The sequence below is a fragment of the Ambystoma mexicanum genome, chromosome 2q, assembly GCF_040938575.1.
Source record: "Ambystoma mexicanum isolate Mex_15411 chromosome 2q, UKY_AmexF1_1, whole genome shotgun sequence".
Classification (NCBI taxonomy): domain Eukaryota; kingdom Metazoa; phylum Chordata; class Amphibia; order Caudata; family Ambystomatidae; genus Ambystoma; species Ambystoma mexicanum.
This window is the reverse complement of record NC_090924.1, coordinates 246,844,159-246,863,045: the sequence shown is the minus strand read 5'-3', so window position 1 is coordinate 246,863,045 and position 18,887 is coordinate 246,844,159. Positions and strand designations below refer to the sequence as shown.

At 46.6% G+C, this 18,887-nt stretch overlaps 1 protein-coding gene across 1 annotated transcript in view; it reads right to left on the bottom strand.

The window, feature by feature from the left end:
• ADAP1 (ArfGAP with dual PH domains 1) overlaps positions 1-18,887 on the bottom strand; it is a 1,143,511-nt gene that overhangs the window by 836,875 nt on the left and 287,749 nt on the right. The window lies entirely within an intron of this gene.

Here is an 18,887-nt window from a genome sequence, read left to right as displayed (position 1 = left end):
TGTTCTCATATACACCCTCTTCTTTCTTCTCTGAGAACTCAGAAAGATCACCTTAAATCCACCCCTCCTTCTCACTGTTCTCAGATGCACCACCCTACTGGATAGATCACCCTAAATCACTTGCTCCCTTCTCACTGTTCTTAGATACACCCTCTTCCTCATTCTCTCCGAACTCGGATAGATCACCTTAAATCCACCACTCTTCTCAGATACACCGTGTTCCACATTCTCTCAGAACTCGGACAGATTACCCTAAATCCACCCCTCCTACTCACTCTTCTCAGATGCACAGCCTACTGGATAGATCACCCTAAGTCACTTGCTCCCTTCTCATTGTTCTCAGACACACCCTCTTCCTCTTTCTCTCAGAACTCGGAGAGATCACCTTAAATCCACCCCTCCTTCTCACTGTTCTCAGATGCACCACCCTACTGGATAGATCACCCTAAGTCACTTGCTCCCTACTCACTGTTCTCAGATACACCCTCTTCCTCATTCACTCAGTACTGGGATAGATCACCCTAATTCACTCTCTTCCTTCTCACTGTTTTCAGATACACGCTCTCCTCATTCCCTCAGTACTGGGATAGATCACCCTTGTTCACTCTCTTCCGTCTCACTGTTTTCAGATACACCCCTCCTCATTCACTCAGTACTGGGATAAATAACCCTAATTCACTCTCTTCCTTCTCATTGTTTTCAGATTCATCCCTCCTCATTCAGTCAGTACTGGGATAGATCGCCCTAATTCACTCTCTTCCTTTTCACTGTTTTCAGATACACCCCTCCTCATTCACTCAGTACTGGGATAAATCACCCTAATTCACTCTCTTCCTTCTCATTGTTTTCAGATACATCCCTCCTCATTCACTCAGTACTGGGATAAATCACCCTAATTCACTCTCTTCCTTCTCATTGTTTTCAGATACATCCCCTCCTCATTCACTCAGTACTGGGATAGATCGCCCTAATTCACTCTCTTCCTTCTCACTGTTTTCAGATACACCTCCTCCTCATCACCTCTGTTCTGGGATAGATGGCTCGAATTCACTCTCTTCCTTTTCGCTGTTTTCAGATACACCACCTCCTCATTCCCTCAGTACTGGGATAGATCGCCCTAATTCACTCTCTTCCTTTTCACTGTTTTCAGATACATCCCCTCCTCATTCCCTCATTACTGGGATAGGTCATCCTTATTCACTCTCTTCGTTCTCACTGTTTTCAGATACACCCGTCCTCATTCCCTTAGTACTGGGATAGATCACATTAATTAATTCTCTTCCTTTTCACTGTTTTCAGATACACCCCCTCCTCATTCACTCAGTACTGGGATGACCATAGGGCAACGTCCTGGAAATGATCTATGCAAATCTCTCTGGCCAACATTACCGCTGAAGTGGTGCAGCAGAAATGACACCTGATGGGACATGCGGACAAAGCCTGATTGGGAAAGTATTGATTTTACGAACACAACCAAGCGATATCGGACAATATTTCTGATGGGCCAGATTCAAAGATGTTAGCAAATACATTAGCACTTGTATACCTTTTAACCAAACCTGCTTCGTTTAGGAAATAATGTGGATTCAAGATGGAGAGTGTCCTGTGTACCTATGTACACATGTACACAACAGGAGTTGCATGATCCACAGGGACAACACAGAATAATTTCCTATACAGCCGACCTCACTTTGAGTGATCATCGGAATGGCCAATCTCCTCAGTAGGAGCAAAGAGCCTGATGCATCTATTCAATTCCGCTTTTCCTGCTCATCATGGAGCCCCTGGCTGGCTTCACTCATAACCTGAAACATGCAGGGAGGTCGCTCCTTCAGTATTCCCTCAGCTCCTACTCCTATGGGGCTGGAGATCAGCCACTTGCCTTACTTACAAAAAACATATATGTCTTTGATCTTAACTGTCATAAAGTACAACAATACATAAGGGATCACAAGGGCTCTCCTGAATTAATCATGAGCTTTTTCGCATATGAAATAAAGTGGTGTAGGTACCCTCTCCTGTCACCTCTCCTAGAGCTTCATAACTTCTCGATCTCCACTTGATCAGCGATAAGTTGATCAGTGATCGTAGGATATTGCACATATCAGTCTCCCAGGTTATCATCATGTGGTCTTTGAGATCATGAGATCGCATTTCATGTCTGATTTGAGGGGTTGCACATTTCTTTTACACTGTTAAACACAAGACTGACACCAATAATATGCCACCAATGGAAACCATTCAGACACTGACCAATAGTTTTAAATGTAAATCATGTATTACATTACAGAGAGACTCCAGGAACACTATCTCCCACCCCTAACAGGAGTAAATCAATTGGTTTCAGATGTATAAGGATGAAATCGCAATCTTAAACAGACTGACACTTATAACATCAGTGATTCAACACACTCACTACAAGTGGACTTTCATAGACGCAGTAACAACACAAAGAGCCACAGCTGCCACTCTGAGGGAAGAGAACGATATCAAAACGAGCATCACCCCACAAGTTTATTTTATGTGGTGAATGATTCCACCACTGCAGAAGCACAACCACGTCAAAGAAACCCACACCGTGCTCCACGTTTTCATTTACAACGAAGAAAAGACTGCGCCAATCACTCTCAGAACTAGAGCTACCCACCAAACTTCAAAAGTACTACTGTGCACGATGCATTTCAGAAGCATGCCACATGAACACAAATGAACTGGCTTGTGTTTGGAGGTGGTTCCTCATCTACGGTGCGTATGCTGTTGTTAAAGCAACCCGCATGCTGCATGCATCATCATCAATAGTGTGTTTGTTGTCACTTATGCATCCACCATGCCGCGTGGATCCTCATCTTCAGTGTGTTTGCTGTCGCTGATACAACTCTCAATTGCACGGATCCTCATTAACAGTGCTTGTTCTGTAGTGGATGAAACACGCATGCTGCATGGATCATCATCAATAGTGTGTGTGCTGTCACTTATGCATCCCCCATGCTGCATGAATCCTCATCTACAGTGTGTTTGTTGTTGCTGATGCAACTCTCAATTGCACGGATCCTCATTAACAGTGCTTGTTCTGTTGCTGATGAAACACGCATGCTGCATGGATCGTCACCAATAGTGTGTGTGGTGTCACTTGTGATTCCCCCATGATGCATGAATCCTCATCTACAGTGTGTTTGTTGTTGCTGATGCGACTCTCAATTGCACGGATCCTCATCTACAGTGTGCATGCTGTTGCTGGTTTAACCCTCATGCTGCAATGGATCATCTATAGTCTCTCTGCTGTTGCTGATACAACCCTCATGCCACATGAATCCTCATCTACAGTGTGTCTGATGTCACTGATGCAACCCCTATGTTGCATGGATGCTCATCTACAGTGTGTTTGTTGTTGCTGATGCAACTCTCAATTGCACGGATCCTCATTAACAGTGCTTGTTCTATTGCTGATGAAACACACATGCTGCATGGATCGTCACCAATAGTGTGTGTGGTGTCACTTATGATTCCCCCATGATGCATGAATCCTCATCTACAGTGTGTTTGTTGTTGCTGATGCGACTCTCAATTGCACGGATCCTCATCTACAGTGTGCATGCTGTTGCTGGTTTAACCCTCATGCTGCAATGGATCATCTATAGTCTCTCTGCTGTTGCTGATACAACCCTCATGCCACATGAATCCTCATCTACAGTGTGTCTGATGTCACTGATGCAACCCCTATGCTGCATGGATGCTCATCTACAGTGCGTGTGCTGTCATGGAAACAACCCTCATGCTGCATGGATCCTCATCTGCAGTGTGTGTGCTGTTGCTGATACAACTCTCAATTGCACAGATCCTTATCTTCAGCGCGTGCGCTGTTGCTGATGCAACCCACATGCTGCATGGATTGTCATCAATAGTGTGTGCTGTCATATGCATCCCCCATGCCACATGGATCCTCATTTATAGTGTCTCTGCTGTCGCTAATACAACTCTCATTTGCACGGATCCTCATCTACAGTGGGTGTGCGGTTGCTGGTGCAACCCTCATGCTGCAATGGATCATCTATAGTATCTCTGCTGTTGCTGATGCAACCCTCATGCCACATGGGTCCTAATCTACAGTGGTGTGTGTGCTGTCATGGAAACAACCCTCATGCTGCTTGGATCCTCATCTACAGTATGTGTGCTGTCACTGATGCAACACTCATGCTGCATGGATCCTCATCTACAGTGCGTGTGCTGTCACGGAAGCAACCCGCATGCTGCATGGATCCTCATCTACAGTGTGTGTGCTGTCACTGATACAACTCTCAATTGCACGGATCCTCATCTACAGTGTGTGCGCTGTTGCTGATGCAACCCACATGCTGCATGGATCGTCGTCAATAGTGTGTGTGCTGTCATATGCATCTCCCATGCTGCATGGATCCTCATCTATACTGTCTCTGCTGTTGCTGATACAACTCTCATTTGCACGGATCCTCATCTACAGTGTGTGTGCTGTCACAGAAGCATCCCGCATGCTGCATGTTTCCTCATGTACAGTGTGTGTGCTACCGCTGATGCAACCCTCATGCCTCATGGATCCTCATCTACAGTGTGTGTGCTGTCACTGATACAACTCTCAATTGCACGGATCCTCATCTACAGTGCGTGCGCTGTTGCTGATGCAACCCACATGCTGCATGGATCGTCGTCAATAGTGTGTGTGCTGTCATATGCATCCCCCATGCCACATGGATCCTCATCTATAGTGTCTCTGCTGTTGCTGATACAACTCTCATTTGCACGGATCCTCATCTACAGTGCGTGCGCTGTTGCTGATGCAACCCACATGCTGCATGGATCGTCGTCAATAGTGTATGTGCTGTCATATGCATCCCCCATGCCACATGGGTCCTCATCTATAGTGTCTCTGCTGTTGCTGATACAACTCTCATTTGCACGGATCCTCATCTACAGTGTGTGTGCTGTCACGGAAGCATCCCGCATGCTGCATGTTTCCTCATGTACAGTGTGTGTGCTACCGCTGATGCAACTCTCATGCCTCATGGATCCTCATCTACAGTGTGTTTGCTGTCACTGATGCAACCCCCACGCCGAATGGATCCTCATCTACAGTGCGTGTGCTGTCACAGAAGCAACCCTCATTGCGCATGTATTCTCATGCACAGTGCTGATGCAACCCTCATTATGCACAGGAAGAAAAGTCTAGAATGGAGTTTGCAAAACTCGAACACGCTGCGATCCCGCTAGCTCACATTGGGACGGTGGCATCTTCCATCGTGCTCAAGTGAGAGCTCTGATGTATGAGAGATTTGCATTGCATGTGAACACTCCACTGCTATCCCAACTATGGGCGGGCAAAATGCGACAATTTTCTTAGCACAGACAGAATTTTGAACTGGGCGAAAAATCTTCCACCGCAACATTCTGTCCGCGATGCAAAAATCAGTGTTAGCATGCAAAAAAGCTTCCTTTTTGCGATTTTTTCCTCACACATGGAAATATTTCAGCCAATTAGAAGGCACAACATGTTTCGGCGTCTTACTTAGCTAAAATCTTCACGCACCTAGGCAGCAATGGTGCCAAAAAATGGTGCTGCCTGAAGCTATGAAACAGGTGGCAATGTTGCATTGCTGGCAGAGTGAAACTACGGCCGCAATACGCCAATTGCGTAATGCTGGCAGACATTTCCCCCACAGCTAGTCTAAACAAGTCAAGTGTAGAGCACATACTGAGGTAAAGATTGCAGCAGAATCGTCAGCAGCGCCTACCAATGCACGAAGCCAAGGTATTCACCGACACCTTACGAAAAAGCAGTGAAAGTAGGTCTTTTATAGAAAACATATGTATCTCTGCCCAGCTGTAACTTTCCCATTTGCGTTGTTATGTGATGTTGGATGCATTGGTGGGACACATGGCAGTCATTTTACAAACCCTAGGATTGGAAAAAGTGGCAGTAAATTTAGTGGCTGTAATGATTACTGCCACTTTTACCGAACTGTGATGCTGCCCCTTTAAGGGTTGCACGCATGCGGCGGAGTGATGTTGCATTCTGCCGCGTGCAGTACAAATAAAGGGGGCGTTCCCAGAGGCGCAGATCGACCGGGGAGCCCGAACTGAAAGGACGTGTCCGTGTGAAGTCTCTGACAGGAGTGGGGCTCACGGTCACCCGCGAGGACGCGGGGGAACATCTAACACAAACCACGGGATTGTGTAGGCTTTATCAGGCAGAGGTGAGGAGCAGGGAGGACTTTACATGATGTCCAACCCCTTTCCACATGACAAATCCGCCTGGTTTACCGCCAGCTTTAGCTTTTAATGCTGTCTGTAAACCAAGCGACTGCTATGGAATATGCTTGAGTTTTTACCACCTGGTAAAAGCAGGCAGACTCCATAGGACTCCTCCTGCAGTCCGAGCAAGTACGCTTCTGCAAACACATAGCGGCAAAGTGAAGAATAAGGGTCATTTTGCCTGTTCTTTACTTTAACTTTTCTACTAAATCCTGTAAAGGACTCCAGTTGCTGGGAGGAGAGCTTTTTTCCTGAACTGCAGATGGAGCTCCCGCCAGGGCAATTTTCACCTGTCGGGGCAATTTTCATTTTGGGGGACATGACCGGCATGAACATCAGAGTGATTGTAATTGCAATGCCCGAATGTGAAAGTCTTCAGGGGCTAAATTATAATTGGAATGAACAAAAGCCATCTCAGGCCCGACATGAGCCCAGCGGAGGCCAGGCTGGAGCCTGGCACAGTAACACACGGGCTACAGGATGCAATCAACACTTCCAGGAAAGCACAACATTTACCAAACACACACACAAAAAATAAAAGGCTTCAAATAGGCCAAATCTTTTCATTTCCTTCTTTTCATCTATTCAAATGTGGAAATCCAGCCAGCTGTCAAAGTAGAAGAACACCCACTGGCTCATGATTTTCAATACAACACCAGCTCCAGGGGCACACGCATCCGTAATAAAACCCCATTCAAAGCAAATCCAACAAAATCAACTCACTCTTGATGAGGAGGATTCTTTAAGAACCCGGACGGCCTCCCAATCCGCAGGGCACATTTAGGAACTGGTGGCGGCAATGAGGAATGCCAGCACCCTCTGTACATGGGGAGAGGGCTAAACTGTATGTGTGAGGGTCCCGCGATAAAAGGCGCATTGAGGATAGAAGGTCAAAGCTATTTGGAAACCATGACTGTATAATAGAACACGCCAATCATCTGTGCCTCGCCACCATTTTTTAACGTGGCCAAGGTGGCAGGCGGTTCCCATGTTCCTTTCTGCCTTTTCCGTCATGGGTATATTTATTTATTGCACGATAAAGTATAGGCATATAGATGAACATGAGCACAGTTTATGAACTTTCTCTTCTTCATTAAAAAGAAAGATTACTTTGAATGCAACTAGAATATCGGTGCAAGAGCAACATTTGCTACTTGAGAATTTCCCCCCAAAAAAGCAAATAAGCACGTCCAAGAAGACATGTCCTTCAGCCTCCCATGACAATTTGTGTTGCACAATCTTTACTCTAAGAAATGTATCCATTGGTGCCACTCAATGGTTCTCGCTTTATCAACCGCAGAGGAAGTGGCGAAGTTACGTAGGGGCTCGCAACTGGCTGGCCCCTTACTAAGCAACATTCAATTAACTAAATACAGATAAAGGGCTGGGGCTACCCTTCCTGGAATTGAACCTGTGACCTCCAGGTCCCTGGTTGGTGCTCTTACCATTGTCTTCTTCCCATAAAGGCAGTATGAGATCTTATACAGAATCAATATGATGACGTAAAGAAAGCACACCACTGTTTCACAACAATGCCAGTCCTATAAAGGAGACAGTAATTACTGAGATTCCAATGATACGGCATATACCTTTACTTTTTATCACAGGTTTATCCCTTAAAATATTGCCCAATTCAAGAGAACATGAAAGTTCCTGGTTGAAGTGACTAGCTATATTCTTTATTCGAACGTGCCACCGATTTCTACTCTGTAGGTTTGAATAAAAGGAGATACTACTTAGTGGGATTTCAAAAATAGGTCTTGAAGGGGTTCTTTTGCTCTCCAATAGTCCAAAAAGAGCAAAGACGTGCAAAATCAAAGATATCAGGGACGGAGAACATGTGTTCTCTACCTTTATGGAAAGGCTGTTCACATGTGCATGCGCCCTCATAAAACAGTAATGCTTCTTTCTTTTCCCACATTTCTGGTGTCTTTGTGGCTTGCGGGCATCATTCCTCTAAAAATGGAATAATGTAGGATTTTGTAAACAGGCGACAACCTGTTTGGGTGAATTTTTCACCCACCCCAATTCAGGAGCGCACAATTTTCATTTATTTAATAAAGTTCTTTTTATGAACCTGACACCCCAATTTAACAATATTGATTACCTACAGCATCCCTCTTCTTTCGTGACAAGAAACACACAGGGTTGCAAAGAAGTTCTATTTATTAACAATATAGAAAATATTGAATACATTTAAAAATACACATTGTTACACCTTTGCACCGGTGGTCGCTTTGGCGACAGCATCGGGTGTACAACACAATGCATTCCTACTCACCCAAGATGGCGGACGCCTCTGAATCTGATTGTGAAGCTCCCGCTGCAGAGGTTGCACGTTGTTTTCCTTCACGCCGCGACGATCATGTGACTCCATATAACCCGACCAGGAAGTTCAGCAAATGCGTCGCTACTCTCCAGATCGGCGCTTCGTAAGTTCGTTCCTAGGGAATCTGTTTCATGTTCCGTCCTCCTATCTATAGTTTTCTGTATCTAACTATCTGTGCTCTCTGCCCTTTCCTCCATTAGGCCATTTTCCGTACTCCGTCCGCTCACCTCCTCTCCCCTAGGGTCCGCTTCCAACCTAAAGAGTGAGTCTTGAGGGTTTATAGTTCCCTTCAATCCTCTCCCCATTCTTAGCTCAAATACTAACATCCGCTTCGGGTTTCCGGAAACTCTCTCTCTTTCCTCGTAGGACTCACCCCCTTCTCGAAGACTTTACACAGACTTCTCGAATCTCTCAACTCCATACCCGGAGTAAGTTAACATAGCTATTCGTATCAACAACAGACGATCGAAAGTGGAGAAAACTTACCTCTCCTTTCTTCCGTCCAGGACCAGCTTCGTCTGCACCGGATCTTTTGAAGGGAAGCTGGCTGTTTCATCCTGAAGGTCTACAGTATCCTGTCACTACAACACAGGGTTTTTCTTCCCCGGAGGGTTTTCCCTGGGGACTGTGGTTCCTCCTCAGCTGAAGCTAACGGCTGGGAGGGAGCAGGGTTTCCCGGGAAGCCTTCACTATCTGCCTTGTTGCTGGTACGGAGTCCGCCCGCTGCCCAGGTTAGTGAACTGCATAATTGTTCTGTCTCATATTGGACGCATTGTAATAGTTAGCGACGCCTAATATAAGGAAATATCCTATCACAGGCTCTTGGGCAGACGGTGGACTCCGATGGAGCAACAAATGCAACAATTGATGGCTGCTATGCAGTCTATGTCTCTGGAGATGCAATCCCTAAAACAAGACAATGCTCAGTTAAGACAACAGGTCGCTCGAGCGTTTTCAGAAACTCCTCCTTATGCCTTGCATACCGATAAGTATGACGGAAACCCGCACAAACTCAAGGAGTTCCTGGATAGTTGCCTGGTTCAGTTTACCTTCAAAGCACGTTTTTTCCCTTCTGATAAGGACAAAGTAGGTTATCTGATATCCCACTTGGCAGGCCCTGCATTGGCCTGGGCGACACCCTTAGTCACCTCAGAAAATGCCATTCTAGACTCATACCCAGCCTTTACTAACAGTTTGCGGTCTATGTTTAGTAGGCAGGAAATTTCAGTCTCTACTCAGGAGAAACTGCTAGATTTAAAACAGGGAAATAAAGATCTTATGAGTTACGTGACTCAATTTAAACAGCTATCAGCTGAAACAGGGTGGCCGGATGACGGTCTCCTCACGCTGTTTCGCAGAGGTCTTTCCGAGGAACTGAAAGATGAAGTCTCGAAGGTTCCTCGTCCCGCCAATTTAGCCGAGATGATTGCGCTCACCATGCAGATTGATTACCGTCTCCATGAACGCTTCCATGAGAAGAAGAGAGGGAAACCCTCTCAACTATTCTCCAGTTCTCCTTCCCCGGTTTCTCGATCCCAGAAACCCGACGAACCCATGCAAATAGGAATGGCCAGAGGCCCTTTGTCAGAGGGCGAAAGAGAAAGACGGATGAGTCAGGGCCTATGTGTGTACTGTGGGGCTTCATCTCACATGCTGAAGGATTGTCCCGTCGTCCCTCCTCGTCGGACAAGGAATCCGATGCGGGGAAACGCCAAGACCCTGTCGTAAGGGGAACCACGGCAGGAGGTCCTGAAAGGAGTTCCCCAAAGAGACTTGGTACTTCTCTTAAAGAGGACATTACGGAACACACTATGTTAGTACTTCCCCTGATCTTGAAATTACCAGACTTAGAGCTACGTGGGGTTCCGGCATTGATCGATTGCGGAGCAGCTGGCAACTTTATTGATGACCAATGGGCTGCGAAGCATGGAATCATTAGATCCGCCAAGACGTGTATAACACCCATTCAGGGGGTGGATGGTTGTCCCCTTAGTTCTGGACCCATTCGAGAACAGACTACTCCTCTTACATGCCTAATTTCAACCCACCAGGAGACGTTAGTTTTTGACCTGATAAAAACTGCTCATTTTCCCATTATTTTGGGCTTACCGTGGCTGCGAACCCATAATCCTTTTATAAACTGGAAGGCAGGAACTTTGTTTCTAGGTTCCGAATATTGTGTTTCCCATTGTCTTACTCAATCATCTGTTGGCATTCAAGCACCTTCCATGATGGTAGTACCAACCGAAGGCTCCTCGATTGGGATGGTCAGTCAGATCCCGAGGTGTCATCAACAATTTCAGTCCATATTTTCTCAGCCAGAATACCCTACATTACCTCCTCACCGTCGGGATGACTGTCATTTAGATTTGTTCCCTGATCAACCGATACCTTTTGGCCGAATGTACATCTTATCCCAACCGGAGAAAAAGGCTCTCAAAGACTACCTTCAGACTAATCTTCAAAACGGTCTTATAACAGAGTCCAAATCACCCGCCGGTGCTTCGTTATTCTTTATTCCCAAAAGGGATACAGAGGAACTACGGCCATGCATAGACTATCGAGGGCTCAATAAGGTCACCATCCCGGATAAGTATCCAATGCCGCTTATCCCAGACATTCTGGAAGCCGTTCAAGGGGCTTCGCTCTATACCAAGTTGGATTTACGAGGGGCATATCACTTGATTCGCATCGCCCCTGGCGACGAGTGGAAGACTGCCTTTCGGACCCCATTCGGTCACTACGAATATAGGGTGATGCCGTTTGGGTTGGCTAATGCTCCCGCTGTTTTTCAGCGCTTTATGGACCATCTATTCGCCGATGTACTCCTTCACTATGTAATCGTCTATTTGGATGATATTCTAGTCTTTTCACAGAAAATAGAGGAACACATCCGACATGTCAATTTGGTATTAGACCGACTTAAGGCCAACCAGCTGTATTGCAAACTGGCAAAATGCGAGTTCCACAGGAACCAAGTGACGTATCTTGGGTTCGTGCTGTCTGCCCAGGGGATTTCTATGGACCCTCGGAAGATCTCGGCTATATTAGATTGGCCTTCCCCTTCGAACGTCAAAGAGATCCAACGATTTTTGGGGTTCGCTAATTTTTATAGAAAATTCATCCCAGGATTCTCCGAGACCGTGCTTCCCATTACCAGTCTTCTGAAGAAGGGGAAGACTTTCATTTGGGATGACCCTGCGCAGAAAGCCTTTTCGGAACTAAAGAATCTTTTCACGTCTGCTTCCGTTTTGCTCACCCCAGACCAGTCTAGACCATTCATTGTCGAGACTGATGCGTCTCACCATGCTCTAGGAGCAATTCTTTTGCAAAAGGACGAGTCAGGAGAAGAAGGACCAGTTGCTTATCTCTCCAAGACCTTCTCCTCCTCGGAAATAAATTATTCAGTCCTTGATAAAGAATTGCTGGCAATCAAGCGAGCCTTTGAGGAGTGGAGACATCTATTGCTGGGCTCGGCCTACCCGGTCGAGGTTCGAACCGACCATCACAACCTCAAAGTATTGCAACAAGCCCATACCACAAACAGTCGACAAGCTCGCTGGGCTCATTTTTTTCTACCGTTTCGGATAGAATTTACTTTCCTTCCCGGGAATCAAAACCTCCGAGCAGATGCGCTTTCAAGAAGGGATCCTCCTATCAAAAAGTTCCATTCTGAGCCTTTCTTTCCTAAAGCTACATTTCTGGCAACAGTGACTGATTTTCTACATATTGTCAGACAGGAAACGGCACGTCTAGATCCAATCTGCAAGAACTTACAAGTGACTCATTCGCTGACTCAGGAGAAGGGATACTACTTTTTTAAGGATCAAGTATTCATTCCGACCCCGACACTTCAGAAAGAAGTCCTGTTCATGTGTCATGACTCCAAGGCAGCCGGGCATCGAGGATATCAAAACACCCTTGAGCTGACTACTCGTCATTTTTGGTGGCCAGGGATAACCAAGGATGTCCAAGATTATGTATCAGCATGCACGGTTTGTCTACAGTCTAAGACTCCCAGGTATCCACCTTTTGGTTTACTCACCTGTATGCCAATTCCGGACAAGCCCTGGCAAGTCATTTCCACTGACTTCATTGTCGACCTTCCGTTGTCCTCGGGTTACACCACCGTTATGGTGACTATTGACTATTTCACGAAGATGGCCCATTTCATTCCTCTGCAAAAACTCCCTGGGGCTGCTCTTATGTCAAAGATCTTTATTTCAGAAATATTCTCTAGACACGGTCTTCCTAACACTATTGTGTCTGATCGGGGTCCCCAATATATCTCGCAATTTTGGAAGGGTATTTGTCAATCATTGGGTATCAATAGAGCCCTTAGCTCAGGATATCATCCCCAAACGAATGGGCAGACTGAGCGCCTAAACCAAACACTAGAGACATATTTGCGCTGTTTTGTTTCTGCGGCACAGGATGATTGGGGAGATCTCCTACCCTTGGCTGAATATGCATACAATAATGCCAGTCATTCGGCACTAAAGACCAGTCCTTTTTACTGTTCCTATGGTTTTCATCCATCCTTTGAACCGTCCATCTCTAAGTCCTCCGCCAATTGTCCTGGAATAGACAGTCTAGTCGATGGTATTCAGAAGGGTCAACAGCTCGCTCGAATAGCTCTGCAGGCCGCCCAAGATCGAGCCAAGAGGGCAGCTAATCGCCGTCGACTAGATCTGCCATCCCTTCAAGTCGGGGATGCAGTCTGGTTATCAGCCCGGTTCCTCCCGAGACATCTGGTGCCGTCCAAGCTGTCGCCCAGATATTTTGGACCGTTTAAAGTGAAATCATTTGTCGGTCCGGTGGCAGTCCGACTAGCGCTGCCTCCTTCCTGGGCCCGTCTTCATCCGGTCTTTCACGTCTCCCAGATCAAACTATCCGTGAAGGATAGATTTCAACGCACCCCTGCAGTTCGTCCTCCTCCGATGATGACTGATACGGGACCAGAGTATGAAGTGGCAGAAATTTGCGATTCCAGATATCACAGAGGCCGGTTGCAATTTCTTGTGGACTGGAAGGGCTATTCTCCTGCCGAACGGACTTGGGAATTGGCATCGGGGGTTCATGCTCCCTCGTTGGTTCGACGGTTTTTCAGGCGGCACCCTGGGAAGCCGGGTTATGCGCCTCGTAGGAGGGGGCATACTGTTACACCTTTGCACCGGTGGTCGCTTTGGCGACAGCATCGGGTGTACAACACAATGCATTCCTACTCACCCAAGATGGCGGACGCCTCTGAATCTGATTGTGAAGCTCCCGCTGCAGAGGTTGCACGTTGTTTTCCTTCACGCCGCGACGATCATGTGACTCCATATAACCCGACCAGGAAGTTCAGCAAATGCGTCGCTACTCTCCAGATCGGCGCTTCGTAAGTTCGTTCCTAGGGAATCTGTTTCATGTTCCGTCCTCCTATCTATAGTTTTCTGTATCTAACTATCTGTGCTCTCTGCCCTTTCCTCCATTAGGCCATTTTCCGTACTCCGTCCGCTCACCTCCTCTCCCCTAGGGTCCGCTTCCAACCTAAAGAGTGAGTCTTGAGGGTTTATAGTTCCCTTCAATCCTCTCCCCATTCTTAGCTCAAATACTAACATCCGCTTCGGGTTTCCGGAAACTCTCTCTCTTTCCTCGTAGGACTCACCCCCTTCTCGAAGACTTTACACAGACTTCTCGAATCTCTCAACTCCATACCCGGAGTAAGTTAACATAGCTATTCGTATCAACAACAGACGATCGAAAGTGGAGAAAACTTACCTCTCCTTTCTTCCGTCCAGGACCAGCTTCGTCTGCACCGGATCTTTTGAAGGGAAGCTGGCTGTTTCATCCTGAAGGTCTACAGTATCCTGTCACTACAACACAGGGTTTTTCTTCCCCGGAGGGTTTTCCCTGGGGACTGTGGTTCCTCCTCAGCTGAAGCTAACGGCTGGGAGGGAGCAGGGTTTCCCGGGAAGCCTTCACTATCTGCCTTGTTGCTGGTACGGAGTCCGCCCGCTGCCCAGGTTAGTGAACTGCATAATTGTTCTGTCTCATATTGGACGCATTGTAATACACATGCCGATAGTGACTTCAGTGAATAATCAATACACTGGTCACATCACTTTTCTATTCTACATTTATATGAATGTGTACTTTTATAATACACACACATCAACATATATCCATTTTATTTACCCTGAGCGCATATGCACCATGGACGAAAAATGCATGAGGTTCCAGGATAAGGCTTTCATTTGTTAAAAGACAATTTGAACCAGAACATCCCTGCCTATATAAATCTCTCTACTTCCCCTTTGTTGAATATAGCTAGATCCCCCTTTACTCAATATATAAACAGCATTCTAGAAAACTCAGTTGAAATACTGACTACTTGACTTTCCCACATTTAGATCGCTTGTAAAAAGGAAAATTTGTGTTAATTGTGTATGTTTGCTAAATTTCCTTCAGTGGTGTTTCTAATGTGTTAACATGTACATTTGTCATTTGCAATGGACGACTTAAAGCTTTCAAAAGGGTGCATTTAATAACCCTTTCCAGTATTCTTGAGTCGATCAGGACCAGTAACAGGATTCTGCTTAGTGATGTAACCAGGAAATGACTTCAATTACCTTATTTTGTCTCGGTATACACACAGTGAGCTGTCCTTTTAGCTCCCAGAATTGTTCTTCTGTATTTGCACATTACTCAGGGAAGGAGTCAGGGGATCTCCCTATATAGACACACCATCGGACCGATTCCATCAAATATGTAATTCAAGAAACCCATTAAATTCTGAAATATTCCCTAACTTCTTAGAATACACAGTCAATGTATATACCCCCGTCCCTCAGGATTTAAAAATGGCAGAGGCTGAGGTTAAATTTATTTCCCTTCAGAGTATTGCTTCCCTCAGGATAAATTCCCCTTAATATTATACTTACATATCAATTTCATTTGGCTGTCTCACAGACAAGAGGCCATGCTCTTAAGGATTAATTTTAATTTTCCCCCTCAGGAACAGGTGGACATCAGTCAGCAAGATGGTGCTAGCTTCCCTCCACACCCTGGCTCCCTTGTTTCTGTATGTGGGGCTATTTACTGGCATTCCCACTGACGAAGGCCTGGGACTTTAACTCAAGGTAGGCCTCCCTTGCAGTGTACTGCTCATGATCCAAAAATGGGTCCAAAAGGAAAGCAATCTATCCCATCCGTCTTTCTGTTGTTATCTATTCTCTGCTCTCTCCCCTCCATCAGTCATTCAGTCAGTAAGCAAGTGACTATGTGATTGTCCCCAAAATATATGGGATTGAACATTAATACAGCAGAAACCACTCCCTTTAGAGGTGTGTATAATTTCTCTAATCTAGTTGGTCAATGTATGTAATTGGTCATTGCTCCAAAAGTACATCATGCTTAATCAACCCCTCCATACTCACTGGGTATATTAATTAAGAGGACACTCTAATGGAAGTGGCTTCTAAACCCAGTTTCCCTCCCATGTGATGTGATGTATCTCAGAGATGTCTGCATTAAACAGTTGTAACCTTCTAAAACATCATATTCCTCACATGTTATCATGTTACTAATCAGTTCATCGGATTTCTTTCACTTAGGGGAGTGAAATTATGTGATTCTCATCTCAACATGACTAATGCTGGATGAGTTACACTTTTTGGCTTTTTACTCACTAACACATTTATTCAAAAATGACTTGTGCATTTGAAAATAACGGGCTCATCGACATTGATGCTAAGATATGTAAATCATTGGTGCACATCATTTCTGCGTGTACATTTCCACATTCACCTAATGTATGTAATGAACATAATATCACATACATATCATGTTACATCCAGCTGATAGAGCTTTTCACCCTGAATTTTTTTTAAATGGCATCTATACGTCCTTGCGTTAAAGGTTATAAGTGATAAATCAATTCCCAATGCAAAATCCAAAAGGCATTTTTTTCTTATTTCCAAAATATTACATTGCATTTCCAGTCTCTCTCTGCCTGGTAACAGAACATCTGGTGCCCTATACTGTCAGTTCAGAGCTTAGGCAGTTATGACTACTTTGAATACTGTTGTCATGGTGCAAGTTCTTTGAAGTTAGGCTGCTGCAACAGCCATTTATGACCCAGTTACAACTCTTTGAGTGATTTCGGCATCTGCTTCTTGCAGCAGACTCTATGTCTTCCCATGTGGGAAGTCATATCTTCCTATGAAGCCCTGGCTGATGGTGAGATGTGACTATTTGGGAGGAGAATGCTGCAGGGAGCCTATCTATTCTATATTCAGGGTATTTTTGCACACACTCTGTGACAGATGGAAGTTGCAAATGAGAAGCCTTTGTTTTTATTACTTAGGCATGGCTGTGTGAACCAGGATCCAAGCAGAGTCATAGGATTTTATGGTGAGCTTCTAAGGCCAGTGTTTACACTTTTATCTTGGGAGAGCAAGCCATCCTCCGAATGCTGTTGTTTTGTTGCTTTAGGTTTGAGGAAGGAATACCATTTGGCAGTTGAGGCCTAGCTTGGGTTTTAATTCAAAAATCTAGTATTTAAAAGATTTGGGTCTCATTATAGGTTTGCCGGTCAGGGAACTACAGTACCGTTAAGCTTGCCAGTACCGTATTTCCCGGACCGGCAAACTATGAGTTGTGCTCGCGATTGCCTTTCTGCCCACCAGGTCGGGCATGGCGGGCAGACCGGCACCCGCGAGCATAGCATGTCGGATGCACCGGCACCATTCATAATGGTGCTGCTGCATCCGGCTTCCCCATTCCCACTGAGCCCTACGGGGCTCAATGGGAATGGGGAAGAATTTTTCTCGGTACCCAGGAATGGGCAAATACGGAGTCTGGCGAGGCCGTAATGACCCGGTAATTGCCCATTTCTGGCCGCCAGAAAAAAAAAAATACCAGCAGCAGCCATTCCTGTATTACAGGCACGGCTACCGCCAGCCCCATAATGATGCCCATTTTCTTTTTCCACATTGCAAATGTCACTTAAAACAGAACGTTATGACCAGGGGGCGCACGGAGCATGGCAACTTAAGCCGTGTGCTTGCGGCCCATGAGGTCCGGAAAATGACCCGAGCCCACACTTTCTGACCCGCCCGGGAGTGACAAGGAATTGGACTGGCTGTGTGGGACCCCCAGCCCCTTGTGTTTCAAAAACAGGCACGATCAGTGCCTTAGGAGTGGAGTTCGGGCTGGTTGCATTCAGAGCGGGAAAGTGAAAGTTGCTTTCCCTGCCCGCGGCAGCCGGCACACGCAGCGGAGACTGGAGGAGGAGCACTCTGTTGGGCCCAGCACTGTCCTGAGGAGAGGGCCTCGGGCAGCGGACACCATGAGCTGCAGGTGGGTTGCCCCCACCAGGGGGTGCAGGTGGACTGCCCCCTGCACCCCTTACCTCGTGACTCAGGAAACATAGAGAGCACTCCTTCCCCAGGCCACCCCAGAGGCCCAGACACTTTTTTGAGGCAACATAGCAATCAAGGGCACAATGGGAAGGGCCTCGTGGGACCTACACATGGCCCGTCCCCGGAGGGGAACAGCCATCAGCACAGGCCTGTGGCCTTGGATCTCATGAACGAGAGGTGCACCGGTATGCAGGGTGGTGTGGGCCCCCGACACCGGGACGTGTGTCTGCCCATTGGAGATAGGGGACATTTAGGAGCCCCACGGTGGGACTTTAGGTGCGCAGAAGGAGGCGCTGGAGTGGCCCTGGGGGACCGGAAATGGAAGGGGGAAGCAGACCCTTGGCACTCTGAAGGGGAGATCGGACAGCCCTCCCAACCCACCTGGAGCGGAGGAGCCCCCCTGGGCGCCCTGGGCAACCCCTCTTTTCACCTCTGCTCGGGGAGGTGTAAAGGTCCAAGAAGGAGCGGGCCCCCATGACTGGGGTGTGTGCTTGCTGACTGAGGAGAATGTACCAACATGCACAGCCGCATTGATCTTGCTCCTGGGGAGCGGGGACCTTCCATAGGTGGAACCGACCAGGAAGGCAAAAGGCATTCATCCTCATCCTAGACACCCCACACAAGTGCACCTCGTGGGTGGCGGTGTCGCATGGACTGGACATCGAGACTCGCAGGCTATAAATATATCGCAAGACCTGACCCAAACACAGAGGACCATAGAGAGACCATGGCGGGGAAAGAAGAAGACTGAATGGCAACAAAGAAGGACATAGCTTCAATAATGGATGAGATCAGGAGCATGAGAGAAGACATAGGCAGAAAAGTGGACAAGATCACGCAGAGGATTGACAAGATGGAGGAGAGACTAT